Here is an 11,852-nt window from a genome sequence, read left to right as displayed (position 1 = left end):
CACTTTTTCTGGCATAAGGTATTCCAACGGTTAAAAGGTAATTTTGGGGTGCTGATTCCAAATCTGGCATCAGTTTTTGTCTATCACATCAGGTTTTTGAGATATCAAATATTGCATTTTCAATAAAAACTGCAGAAGAAAAGTATTAAATAAATGTGGATATCTACATAAAATTATATTATAAACACTATCTTAAAAATACAGCACCATATTTTAACACTAAAGCAGTCACTGACTCGCAACAACTTGCAATCATAAGTGACAGAGTTAATTTCGGGTAAAATCGAAGAAAATGGGGTATGCCAATAGCATAAAAATGAGATGTGATATAGCAAATCTGAGATCAGATTTGGAATCAGCACCCTGAAATTAGTCTAAAACAGCTGCAAAAGTCCAGTCCAGAAAAAAATGTTTTTTTTGTTGACCAGTGCTATTGGATAAATATATGTATGTAGCAAGGATAGGCACAGTGTATATATAATTACTGCTGGAGTGAGCTCAAAGCGAGGCAGGCACGGGTCGTATCATCCAAGTTCATTCACACTGGAGATGAACTTTTCGAGATTGTTTTCATTGAAAAAAAATGTGAAAAGAACATCTTCAAATGGTGTTTTTCTCATAATCTCGTGCTCAATAGAGATCAGTGACAGACAAGGCGGTATTATTGTCCCACGGTCGATCGTAGACATTGTTTCTTCATCAGCTTTCGCGAGTGACATAGGAAGCAGCATCAGCAGTACGAGCTGTATAAAGTTATCACCTAAGTCCGACAAGCACCAGATGTGCCTAGGTCCTACACCAACCTTAATCCTGCCCTGGAGACCGGCAAAGTTCAGGGTGAGTTCAAAGTGGGACGGAGATGTCAGAGTTAGGACAGGGTGGGGTCGGTGTGATGTTATAGGGCACGTTGGGGTTGAGTTACAAGGCCATGCTGTAGGCATCATAGGCCCGCACTGGCAGTTCGAGTCATGATGGCAGTAATTCTAGATTTGAAGCTTTCGTGACTGCAAGGATTCATACTCTTAGGTTTTTTCGGTAAAGTCACGTAGGTAAAAAAGAATAATTTTATTATTTACTTAGGTAAAAATAAATAATATTTTTTTAACATTTATTTTTGCCTACGTGACTTTACCGAAAAAACCTAAGAGTATGATGGCAGTACTCATCATCCAATGTTACTGCTTGGCGAGGCTAACGCTGCCCTTTTGGTTGGTTGCCACCCCCCGTGGGGCGGCAGACGGGGACGAGAGCAGCCACCCCCCTCGCCGCAATGTCCCGGAGAGGTGCCCGAGTGCCCTTCCCGTGCCCGGTGGAGCTGGGCCGCGTGGGGCCGCGCGGGGAGGAGGAGGCCCGAGCACTGCACGACGCCGTGGGCGGCGCCCGCCTCGCCAACCTGCGCAAGCTGCTCAAGACAGGTGATTGGGGTTGATGTTGATGGTGATGATGGTGATGGGACAGGGGAGGCCTGGCCAGAGCCCCCCCAAGTGGCGCAGTCAACCGGGGAGCGCAAGGGATCAAATTGTCCTAGCTTTGGCACGACGCGCCACGACATTTGCCCCCCACGTCCTGTTCGAGTGCTCAGACTGATTCTATAATGGTGCAGTACAATGGGTTGAACCTCGCACTATACAACTGCCAGACAAATGCAGTCGTCGCATGGCCTGGATTCGGTACCATGGCCTGGGAACGGTAGCATGGCCTACACACAATACCGTGCTGTTACGATAGCATGAACCCATGCAGTGCCATGGCCTGGACAGCGCACCATCCATGGCTTTATCCCTGCAGTGTGGTCAAGAGTCCTCCTCCTGTACAACGGTCTGGATAATACACCACGGCCTGAACCCAGTCAACGTTGAGCCGGTTGCACAAAAGACCTCAACTCTTCGTGTGTTGTATGCAAAACGAAGTAAAAATTGACTTTTTTTTGTCATGTAAAGTTTTGTGTGACCAGCCACTACTGGAAACTCCAGATTTTCCAGTCAGTATTTGGAAAAATAACCGTGCATTACTCATACTCTTTGGTTCTTTCGGTAAAGTCACGTAGTTAGAAATACAATAAATCACGACGTTTCGATCGCAACACAAGCGGTCGTCATTAGGTGACCGCTTGTGTTTTTTTTGCCTGATGACGACCGCTTGTGTTGCGATCGAAACGTCGTGATTTATTTTATTGTATTTCTAACTACGTGACTTTACCGAAAGAACCAAAGAGTATGGATTCCTGCAGTCACGAAAGCTTCAAATCAAGATCGTGCATTACTCATTTGGGATTCATAGAGAGCAATCGTCGATCCCCGCTGAGCAAACTTGGCAAGACCCTCCTGAAAGAGAGTCACGGAGGCTCAGCAGGCTTTACAGCAGGGGTGGGGAACATCCGGCCCGCGGGCCGTACAAGGCCCGAGAAATCATTTGGTGTGGCTCTGCCAAGGCAACCGCAGGCGGGACTCGAAATTCAATAAATCTAGGAGCAAACCTGGAAAAGCAGTTGCGAGTAGCAGCAACGTCATCAACACCAGCTAACATCACACGCCTCGCCAAAGAGAAGCAGTTCCAGCCCATCGCATTAGGGGTGAGTTAATTAAATGTTTGCCCAAATATAACGGGCAAATTTTTAAGTTGATAATTTTGTATGGCCCGCGAATTATGTTATAAATATCCAAATGGCCCTTGGAAGAAAAAAGTTTCCCCACCCCTGCTTTACAGGGTAAACAAGTCGACTGTCAAGTTTGCGTGCACTGGGTTATGAGTTCGTGGAGTCTTCAATGGAGCCTGTACCCTGACCTGGAATCTAGACCGTGACCCCCCCCCCCCCCCCCGTGCAATACGCTGGCCCAGGTGTTTTGTTGGCCCTGTTCTGCGCAGTTGTGGGACTCTACAACCAGTGATGGACCTGCTGCTGGAGTTAACATCGACGGCAGTGCTTTAACTCTTTGCCAACGAGGGACACTGGGTGTCCATATAACGGATAAGTTACTCAGATTGGCATTGATGTTGAATACAAATGATTTGGTTATCTTTAAAAAATCTATAATTTTCCAAAACAAAATGGGTTTTCTGTACCAGGCCACCAGTTGTGTCTAGGTCTAGGATTGACGTTTCGTGTCAATAGCCTTTGAGAGTAGCTTACGAATTTGACTTAATCACTGGTGGCTTACTTCAAATGAAAACCCATTCAATGCGACCTTTAAACGCATTTATTTAGTAAGTGAATCCCCGCGGAAGTCAATCATTCCACCCACAATAGTAAATGAAGTTACTTCTCAAAGGTATTGTATGCGTGCAATAAGGTATTAAGTATCAATACCAACAGCAGGGGATGTTACTGCTACTCGGGAAAGGAAGATGTCGACGTTTCGGCCGCCTGCCTTTCTCTGTGTGAACACGTGAGCGAGAGTGATGCCCGTGCCGATCGAGCACGCCCCCGTGTGGCCATGTGCGGTGACTGCCCCCAAACTCACCCCCCTGGGGATCCCTCGTTACCCCACCCTGGAAGCTCGCCGTGCCTGCCTGTGCGCGTTGTGTGTGTAGCCGTGAGTGCGTGTTGGTAGCGGGGCTGTTGTGGTTGGGGGTGTGGGTGTCTCGTGTGTCGAGGTGTGAGTCTTATCGATTGGGTTGCGGGGCGGGGATTACGGTTATAAGGGCCACTTGAACCGTGCCACGCAGCGAGCCCGCGTAGCTCGCCGTGATCGTATAGTGGTTAGTACTCTGCGTTGTGGCCGCAGCAACCTCGGTTCGAATCCGAGTCACGGCATTGTGGCGACAAAGACACGGCAGCGGGCTCCGAATTTTTTTTTTACGTTTGAACCTCGTCATTGGTCGTGGGTAACTTGCTCAATTTTTTTAATCGTTGTCCACCAATTGTTTTGCGAGTTTTGTAACGAGCGCATGACCCGACCGAGCGATACGTGCCTACGGTGGTGGGGGTGTGGGCCGCTCGCTCGCGTCTGCTTGCCACGTGGCGTCTGCTCGCCACGTGGCGTGCGTGTTGATTGGGGAGAGCTGTGTGTGTGGGTATTGAGACTACGGTAGTCACGAAGCTGCGTGAGTATCTCTCGCGTGCCGCGAATCGTCCCCGAGGCCTCTCGGCCCACGGAGCGAGGCGGCCGCGTGGTTGAGTCGCCCTCAGTGCCTTCTCCTGGCGCTGCTCGGTACTGCGGCTATTAAAACCATGGTGCGCCCACAATGCCCCGCGCGCGATTAATTGCCAATTCTGTGGCTGCCGTATCGTACTAAATTACAGTCCCCAGACAATGCTTTGACCGTCATTATGATAATACACTAACATTGTAATTGTGTGTTATATTAAATAGATTTCATATGTTTTTAAATTGCCCGAATTGTTCAGACCCATAGCGTAGAAAGTCGACAGCCACGAGGGGCGCATCCCACAAACTAATATTTATCTCTACAGGAGATTGATGTTAAGTTCTGAGCACTTAGTCAAACTAATTTTTTAAAAGGGTGATATACAGGTTAAGTGGAATTAGTTGTGTACAATGTACACTGTGCAATGTTTAAGTTATGAATGACTGAACAGGCCTACACAGGCCCCATAGCGTAGAGCGAGAATTCCTGGCTACATATAGCGCTGCGTCGACCTGTTCTCACTAAGACTATACTTTCAGGGATCATTTCTATAGTTTCCAACTTACGAAATGGGCTCTAAAGTGTCTGGACCAACCAGCCCCGATGAGGAGTTGGAGCTGTGCCTCCTGAGCGCGAAGCCGGCTTGGAGTGCTGCTCACGCAGCCGCTCCTCGCCATTGATGACCGTTCCTGCCGCTCGCAAGGGTGGCGGGAGGGAGGCACAGCAAGCTGAGGGGTTGGTTTCTTATCCTAAACAAAAACAGATGTTTATACCAGCAGATCGAGCGCTAGTGGTGTACGCATTTATATACTTCTTTAGTGAGTAGGTTGTTGCAATAGGCGCTAATGATGGGAACAATATCCAATCTGTATGCCAAAAAATACTCTGCCAATTGATGCACGTGCTCAGAGTGACAACACTTTTTTGCTCCTGCGTAGAACACTGCGCCCATGAAGGGGATCGCAGAGCCACGCCAATCAAAATCAAACTCCCACTATTGTGAACACATGCGACTACTGTAGAGGCGATCACGTGGATTGCGGATTAACCGGAGCACATATTTGTTCGGTTTCAGCACGTGACTTGTATTAAACGTTTATAAGAATTTCAATGTTGTTAAGCAGTTTTTTGATCATTCATTTGGCCTGAAGGGAAAATCCACGAGTTATTCATTTAGGGGCCGTCCATAAATTACGTCATGCACCTAGGGGGGGGGGGGGGGTCAGACATTAGTGACGATGTGTGACGACGGGGGGGGGGGGGGGCTGAGAAATGTGACGTCACATCAAAATGCGCAACTTTAAATAAATATAGACAACACGTTCCACTTAATTAAATAGACTTTTTAATAAATGTTTTCTCCCACAACATCAGAGTGCAGCGCCACATTTGATACGCACTACAATGACAATAGTTTAAAGCGATTTGAAGCATGTTTTATTTTCAAAATGGAAATATGGTTTTGGGGGGGGGGGGGGGGCAGAGCTTTGTGACGTCATATTTGAGGGGGGGTCTGGCTTTTTGTGACGCCTTGTGACGAGGGGGGGGGGGGTCAAAAATCATCCAAAATTGCGTGACGTCATAAATGGACGGCTCCTTACAGTACTTGAATCTGCAGCAGTATTCAGGTTAAACGTCAGACGTGCCCATTGAGTGAGTGGCGTGATGCTGGAGGCGATCAAGAGAGTTCTTTGCCTGCAGGTGGAGTCAGTGGGCCGCGTAGCTCGCCGTGATCGTATAGTGGTTAGTACTCTGCGTTGTGGCCGCAGCAACCTCGGTTCGAATCCGAGTCACGGCATTGTGGTGACAAAGACACGGCAGCGGCCTGCGTTGTTTTATTGCCCTTGTTCATAGTGGTTAGTTTATTTTATCGTCCTTGTTTATAGTGGTTAGTTTATTTCTCCACGTCTGTTACTTTTTTATAGTCAGAAAATGTAACTGCTGTCATCCCCTGACCCACGCCTCGTGGCTCAGGTCAGCAGCAGCGAAAGGCGACTCCCACCATGCATTTCACCGTTAGCACAGTTGTAGTAAACTACTTTTATCGTTTACATCGTTTGTAATTTGTGCAAATAATTGGTAATATTGGTGATGGAAACAAGTCAAATTTAATGTTGACACACTGAACAAGTTTAATATGTTTAGGTGATAACCCCGCCTAGCTGGGAAACCACGCAGTACCCATAGCGTAGAGCGAGTATTCTTGACTACATATAGCGCTGCGCCGACCTGTTCTCACTAAGACTATACTTTCAGGGATCATTTCTATAGTTTCCAACTTACGAAATGGGCTCTAAAGTGTCTGGACCAACCAGCCCCGATGAGGAGTTGGAGCTGTGCCTCCTGAGCGCGAAGCCGGCTTGGAGTGCTGCTCACGCAGCCGCTCCTCGCCATTGATGACCGTTCCTGCCGCTCGCAAGGGTGGCGGGAGGGAGGCACAGCAAGCTGAGGGGTTGGTTTCTTATCCTAAACAAAAACAGATGTTTATACCAGGCAGATCGAGCGCTAGTGGTTTTACCCATTTATAGACTTCTTTAGTAAGTAGGTTGTTACAATAGGCGCTAATGATGGGAACAATATCAATCTGTATGTTAAAAAATACTCTGCCAATTGATGCACGTGCTCAGAGTGACAACACTTTTTTGCTCCTGCGTAGAACACTGCGCCCACGAAGTGGATCGCAGTGCCACGCCAATCAAAATCAAACTCCGCCCACTATTGTGAACACATGCGACTACTGTAGAGGCGATCACGTTGATTGCGGATTAACCAGAGCACATATTTGTTCGGTTTCAGCACGTGACTTGTATTAAACGTTTCCAAGAATTTTGCAATGTTGTGTAACGGGTTTGTTTATTATTAATTTGGCTTAAAGGGAAAATCTACGAGTTATTCATTTACGTCAAAATCTCAGTTAATCCGCAAATCGGATAAACCGCACACAGATAATCTACAGTCTGACTGTAGAGTAATTCCTGCAGTCACGAAAGTTTCAAATAAAATAAACCCGTTAGATCGCGATCTAACCACAATAAAACGTTTATTATGAATAATATTGGTCGCGAAAGCCGACGTGCTTCAAATCAAGTTTAGTCTTACTGCACTTGAATCAGCAGTATTCCGATAAAACGTCGGACAAGCCCATTGAGTGAGTCTGGCGTGGTGCTGGAGGCGATCAAGAGAGTTCTTTGCCTGCAGGTGGAGCCAGTGGGCCGCGTAGCTCGCCGTGATCGTATAGTGGTTAGTACTCTGCGTTGTGGCCGCAGCAACCTCGGTTCGAATCCGAGTCACGGCATTGTGGCGACAAAGACACGGCAGCGGTCCTGCGTTGTTTTCTCACGCGTTAGCACGGCCTTGTTTTGGATCGCTAACACGGCTGCTTTTGTCACACATGGACATGCAACCACCGGCATGACTGCATCGACTTGCTCATCTCTCATTGACTTCAACATGATATTCTTATTAACTTCATTCATTTACTTTTACATGCTACTCTTTCGATTTAAAGCTTTCGTGACTGCAGGGATTCATCTTCTGGGTTCTTTCGGTAAAGTCACGTAGAAGGGAAATAATAAAATAATAAAAATAAAACATGATAAAATAATTCTCACGACGTTTCGGCCACAATACAAGCAGCCGTCCTCAGGTGAAGAACAGGTCTGTCGGAAAGACTCATTCAGACGCTGTCTTTCTGACAGACCTGTTCTTCACCTGAGGACGGCTGCTTGCGTTGTGGCCGAAACGTCGTGAGAATTATTTTATTATGTTTTATTATTATTATTTTCTTAATATTTCCCTTCTACGTGACTTTACCGAAAGAACCAAGAAGATGCTACTCTTTGTTACACATACACTGACATTAACGTGCTAATTTTTTCATTAACTTTTATATGCTTCTCATCAAAATACATATGCTAATCCTACGCGCTAATCTGAGCTCTTATGCGCTACGGAAGCTCATTAACTTTGCGCTATAATCCAACATGCCACGCTATTTATTACCTTGACACTATAATACCCCATTAACACTGCTTCGGCTACCTTTGTTCTCAAAAACTTATATAAACTCTTGCTGGTAACAGCTTCTCTTCACAAGGCAGCAGACATCGTGCTGCTCGCAGCAGACATCGCGATTTTCACCTGAAGACGGGTGCTTGTGTTGGGTCCGAAACGTCGTGATTTATTTTGTTTTATTTCTACCTACGTGACTTTAGCGAAAGAACCAACGATTATGTATCGTACCTGTTTATAGTGGTTAGTTAATTTAGGCACGTCTTTCCAGAAAGGCGTGCGTGTTTTATCTGTAATTTTTAAAGTCAGAAAATGTAACTGCTGACATCCCCTGACCCACGCTCTGAACGCCTCGAGCAGCGCTGCCTCGTGGTCCAGGTCGAGAGGCGACTCCCACCATGCATTTCACCGTTAGCACAATTATAGTAAACTGCTTTTATCCTTTACATCGTCGACTTTGAAGGTGACATAAACATTTTAAATTACAGTTAATGTTGATGTTTACACTGAAGAAGTTTTATATTTGTGGGTACTAAACCTGCTTAGCTGGAAAACTACGCAGTACCCATAGCGTAGAGTCAATTTACTTGACTACATATAGCGCTGTGTAGACCTGTTCTCTCTAAGACTATACTTTCAGGGATCATTTCTATAGTTTCCAACTTACGAAATGGGCTCTAAAGTGTCTGGACCAACCAGCCCCGATGAGGAGTTGGAGCTGTGCCTCCTGAGCGCGAAGCCGGCTTGGAGTGCTGCTCACGCAGCCGCTCCTCGCCATTGATGACCGTTCCTGCCGCTCGCAAGGGCGGCGGGAGGGAGGCACAGCAAGCTGAGGGGTTGGTTTCTTATTCTAAACAAAAACAGATGTTTATACCAGGCAGATCGAGCGTTAGTGGTGTACGCATTTATAGACTTCTTTAGGTGAGTAGGTTGTTACAAATAGGCGCTAATGACGGGGACAATATCCAATCTGTATGCCAAAAAATACTCTGCCGATTGATGCACGTGCTCAGAGTGACAACACTTTTTTGCTCCTGCGTAGAACACTGCGCCCATGAAGGGGATCGCAGAGCCACGCCAATCAAAATCAAACTCCCACTATTGTGAACACATGCGACTACTGTAGAGGCGATCACGTGGATTGCGGATTAACCGGAGCACATATTTGTTCGGTTTCAGCACGTGACTTGTATTAAACGTTTATAAGAATTTCAATGTTGTTAAGCAGTTTTTTGATCATTCATTTGGCCTGAAGGGAAAATCCACGAGTTATTCATTTAGGGGCCGTCCATAAATTACGTCATGCACCTAGGGGGGGGGGGGGGGTCAGACATTAGTGACGATGTGTGACGACGGGGGGGGGGGGGGGCTGAGAAATGTGACGTCACATCAAAATGCGCAACTTTAAATAAATATAGACAACACGTTCCACTTAATTAAATAGACTTTTTAATAAATGTTTTCTCCCACAACATCAGAGTGCAGCGCCACATTTGATACGCACTACAATGACAATAGTTTAAAGCGATTTGAAGCATGTTTTATTTTCAAAATGGAAATATGGTTTTGGGGGGGGGGGGGGGGGCAGAGCTTTGTGACGTCATATTTGAGGGGGGGTCTGGCTTTTTGTGACGCCTTGTGACGAGGGGGGGGGGGGGTCAAAAATCATCCAAAATTGCGTGACGTCATAAATGGACGGCTCCTTACAGTACTTGAATCTGCAGCAGTATTCAGGTTAAACGTCAGACGTGCCCATTGAGTGAGTGGCGTGATGCTGGAGGCGATCAAGAGAGTTCTTTGCCTGCAGGTGGAGTCAGTGGGCCGCGTAGCTCGCCGTGATCGTATAGTGGTTAGTACTCTGCGTTGTGGCCGCAGCAACCTCGGTTCGAATCCGAGTCACGGCATTGTGGTGACAAAGACACGGCAGCGGCCTGCGTTGTTTTATTGCCCTTGTTCATAGTGGTTAGTTTATTTTATCGTCCTTGTTTATAGTGGTTAGTTTATTTCTCCACGTCTGTTACTTTTTTATAGTCAGAAAATGTAACTGCTGTCATCCCCTGACCCACGCCTCGTGGCTCAGGTCAGCAGCAGCGAAAGGCGACTCCCACCATGCATTTCACCGTTAGCACAGTTGTAGTAAACTACTTTTATCGTTTACATCGTTTGTAATTTGTGCAAATAATTGGTAATATTGGTGATGGAAACAAGTCAAATTTAATGTTGACACACTGAACAAGTTTAATATGTTTAGGTGATAACCCCGCCTAGCTGGGAAACCACGCAGTACCCATAGCGTAGAGCGAGTTTTCTTGACTACATATAGCGCTGCGCCGACCTGTTCTCACTAAGACTATACTTTCAGGGATCATTTCTATAGTTTCCAACTTACGAAATGGGCTCTAAAGTGTCTGGACCAACCAGCCCCGATGAGGAGTTGGAGCTGTGCCTCCTGAGCGCGAAGCCGGCTTGGAGTGCTGCTCACGCAGCCGCTCCTCGCCATTGATGACCGTTCCTGCCGCTCGCAAGGGTGGCGGGAGGGAGGCACAGCAAGCTGAGGGGTTGGTTTCTTATCCTAAACAAAAACAGATGTTTATACCAGGCAGATCGAGCGCTAGTGGTTTTACCCATTTATAGACTTCTTTAGTAAGTAGGTTGTTACAATAGGCGCTAATGATGGGAACAATATCAATCTGTATGTTAAAAAATACTCTGCCAATTGATGCACGTGCTCAGAGTGACAACACTTTTTTGCTCCTGCGTAGAACACTGCGCCCACGAAGTGGATCGCAGTGCCACGCCAATCAAAATCAAACTCCGCCCACTATTGTGAACACATGCGACTACTGTAGAGGCGATCACGTTGATTGCGGATTAACCAGAGCACATATTTGTTCGGTTTCAGCACGTGACTTGTATTAAACGTTTCCAAGAATTTTGCAATGTTGTGTAACGGGTTTGTTTATTATTAATTTGGCTTAAAGGGAAAATCTACGAGTTATTCATTTACGTCAAAATCTCAGTTAATCCGCAAATCGGATAAACCGCACACAGATAATCTACAGTCTGACTGTAGAGTAATTCCTGCAGTCACGAAAGTTTCAAATAAAATAAACCCGTTAGATCGCGATCTAACCACAATAAAACGTTTATTATGAATAATATTGGTCGCGAAAGCCGACGTGCTTCAAATCAAGTTTAGTCTTACTGCACTTGAATCAGCAGTATTCCGATAAAACGTCGGACAAGCCCATTGAGTGAGTCTGGCGTGGTGCTGGAGGCGATCAAGAGAGTTCTTTGCCTGCAGGTGGAGCCAGTGGGCCGCGTAGCTCGCCGTGATCGTATAGTGGTTAGTACTCTGCGTTGTGGCCGCAGCAACCTCGGTTCGAATCCGAGTCACGGCATTGTGGCGACAAAGACACGGCAGCGGTCCTGCGTTGTTTTCTCACGCGTTAGCACGGCCTTGTTTTGGATCGCTAACACGGCTGCTTTTGTCACACATGGACATGCAACCACCGGCATGACTGCATCGACTTGCTCATCTCTCATTGACTTCAACATGATATTCTTATTAACTTCATTCATTTACTTTTACATGCTACTCTTTCGATTTAAAGCTTTCGTGACTGCAGGGATTCATCTTCTGGGTTCTTTCGGTAAAGTCACGTAGAAGGGAAATAATAAAATAATAAAAATAAAACATGATAAAATAATTCTCACGACGTTTCGGCCACAATACAAGCAGCCGTCCTCAG

The 11,852-nt window shown here is 46.4% G+C and overlaps 9 non-coding genes across 9 annotated transcripts; all 9 read left to right on the top strand.

The window, feature by feature from the left end:
- The first annotated feature begins 3,682 nt into the window (after nt 1–3,682).
- Nucleotides 3,683–3,754, top strand: TRNAH-GUG (transfer RNA histidin (anticodon GUG)). Its single transcript has one exon. It is a non-coding gene; the product is annotated as a tRNA-His (tRNA).
- Nucleotides 3,755–4,612: 858 nt separating this feature from the next.
- On the top strand, nt 4,613–4,826 carry LOC144945482 (small nucleolar RNA U3). The gene has a single exon (XR_013639671.1). It is a non-coding gene; the product is annotated as a small nucleolar RNA U3 (small nucleolar RNA).
- Nucleotides 4,827–5,815: 989 nt separating this feature from the next.
- TRNAH-GUG (transfer RNA histidin (anticodon GUG)) lies at nt 5,816–5,887 on the top strand. The gene has a single exon. It is a non-coding gene; the product is annotated as a tRNA-His (tRNA).
- A 442-nt stretch (nt 5,888–6,329) lies between these two features.
- On the top strand, nt 6,330–6,543 carry LOC144945481 (small nucleolar RNA U3). The gene has a single exon (XR_013639670.1). It is a non-coding gene; the product is annotated as a small nucleolar RNA U3 (small nucleolar RNA).
- A 769-nt stretch (nt 6,544–7,312) lies between these two features.
- Nucleotides 7,313–7,384, top strand: TRNAH-GUG (transfer RNA histidin (anticodon GUG)). The gene has a single exon. It is a non-coding gene; the product is annotated as a tRNA-His (tRNA).
- A 1,340-nt stretch (nt 7,385–8,724) lies between these two features.
- LOC144945473 (small nucleolar RNA U3) lies at nt 8,725–8,938 on the top strand. Its single transcript, XR_013639663.1, has one exon. It is a non-coding gene; the product is annotated as a small nucleolar RNA U3 (small nucleolar RNA).
- A 994-nt stretch (nt 8,939–9,932) lies between these two features.
- On the top strand, nt 9,933–10,004 carry TRNAH-GUG (transfer RNA histidin (anticodon GUG)). Its single transcript has one exon. It is a non-coding gene; the product is annotated as a tRNA-His (tRNA).
- A 442-nt stretch (nt 10,005–10,446) lies between these two features.
- On the top strand, nt 10,447–10,660 carry LOC144945480 (small nucleolar RNA U3). Its single transcript, XR_013639669.1, has one exon. It is a non-coding gene; the product is annotated as a small nucleolar RNA U3 (small nucleolar RNA).
- Nucleotides 10,661–11,429: 769 nt separating this feature from the next.
- TRNAH-GUG (transfer RNA histidin (anticodon GUG)) lies at nt 11,430–11,501 on the top strand. Its single transcript has one exon. It is a non-coding gene; the product is annotated as a tRNA-His (tRNA).
- The last annotated feature ends 351 nt before the right edge of the window (nt 11,502–11,852 follow it).

This window comes from Lampetra fluviatilis, chromosome 37, assembly GCF_964198595.1.
Source record: "Lampetra fluviatilis chromosome 37, kcLamFluv1.1, whole genome shotgun sequence".
Taxonomy (NCBI): domain Eukaryota; kingdom Metazoa; phylum Chordata; class Hyperoartia; order Petromyzontiformes; family Petromyzontidae; genus Lampetra; species Lampetra fluviatilis.
The sequence above is the reverse complement of the archived record's forward strand: the minus strand, read 5'-3'. Positions and strand labels throughout refer to the sequence as shown.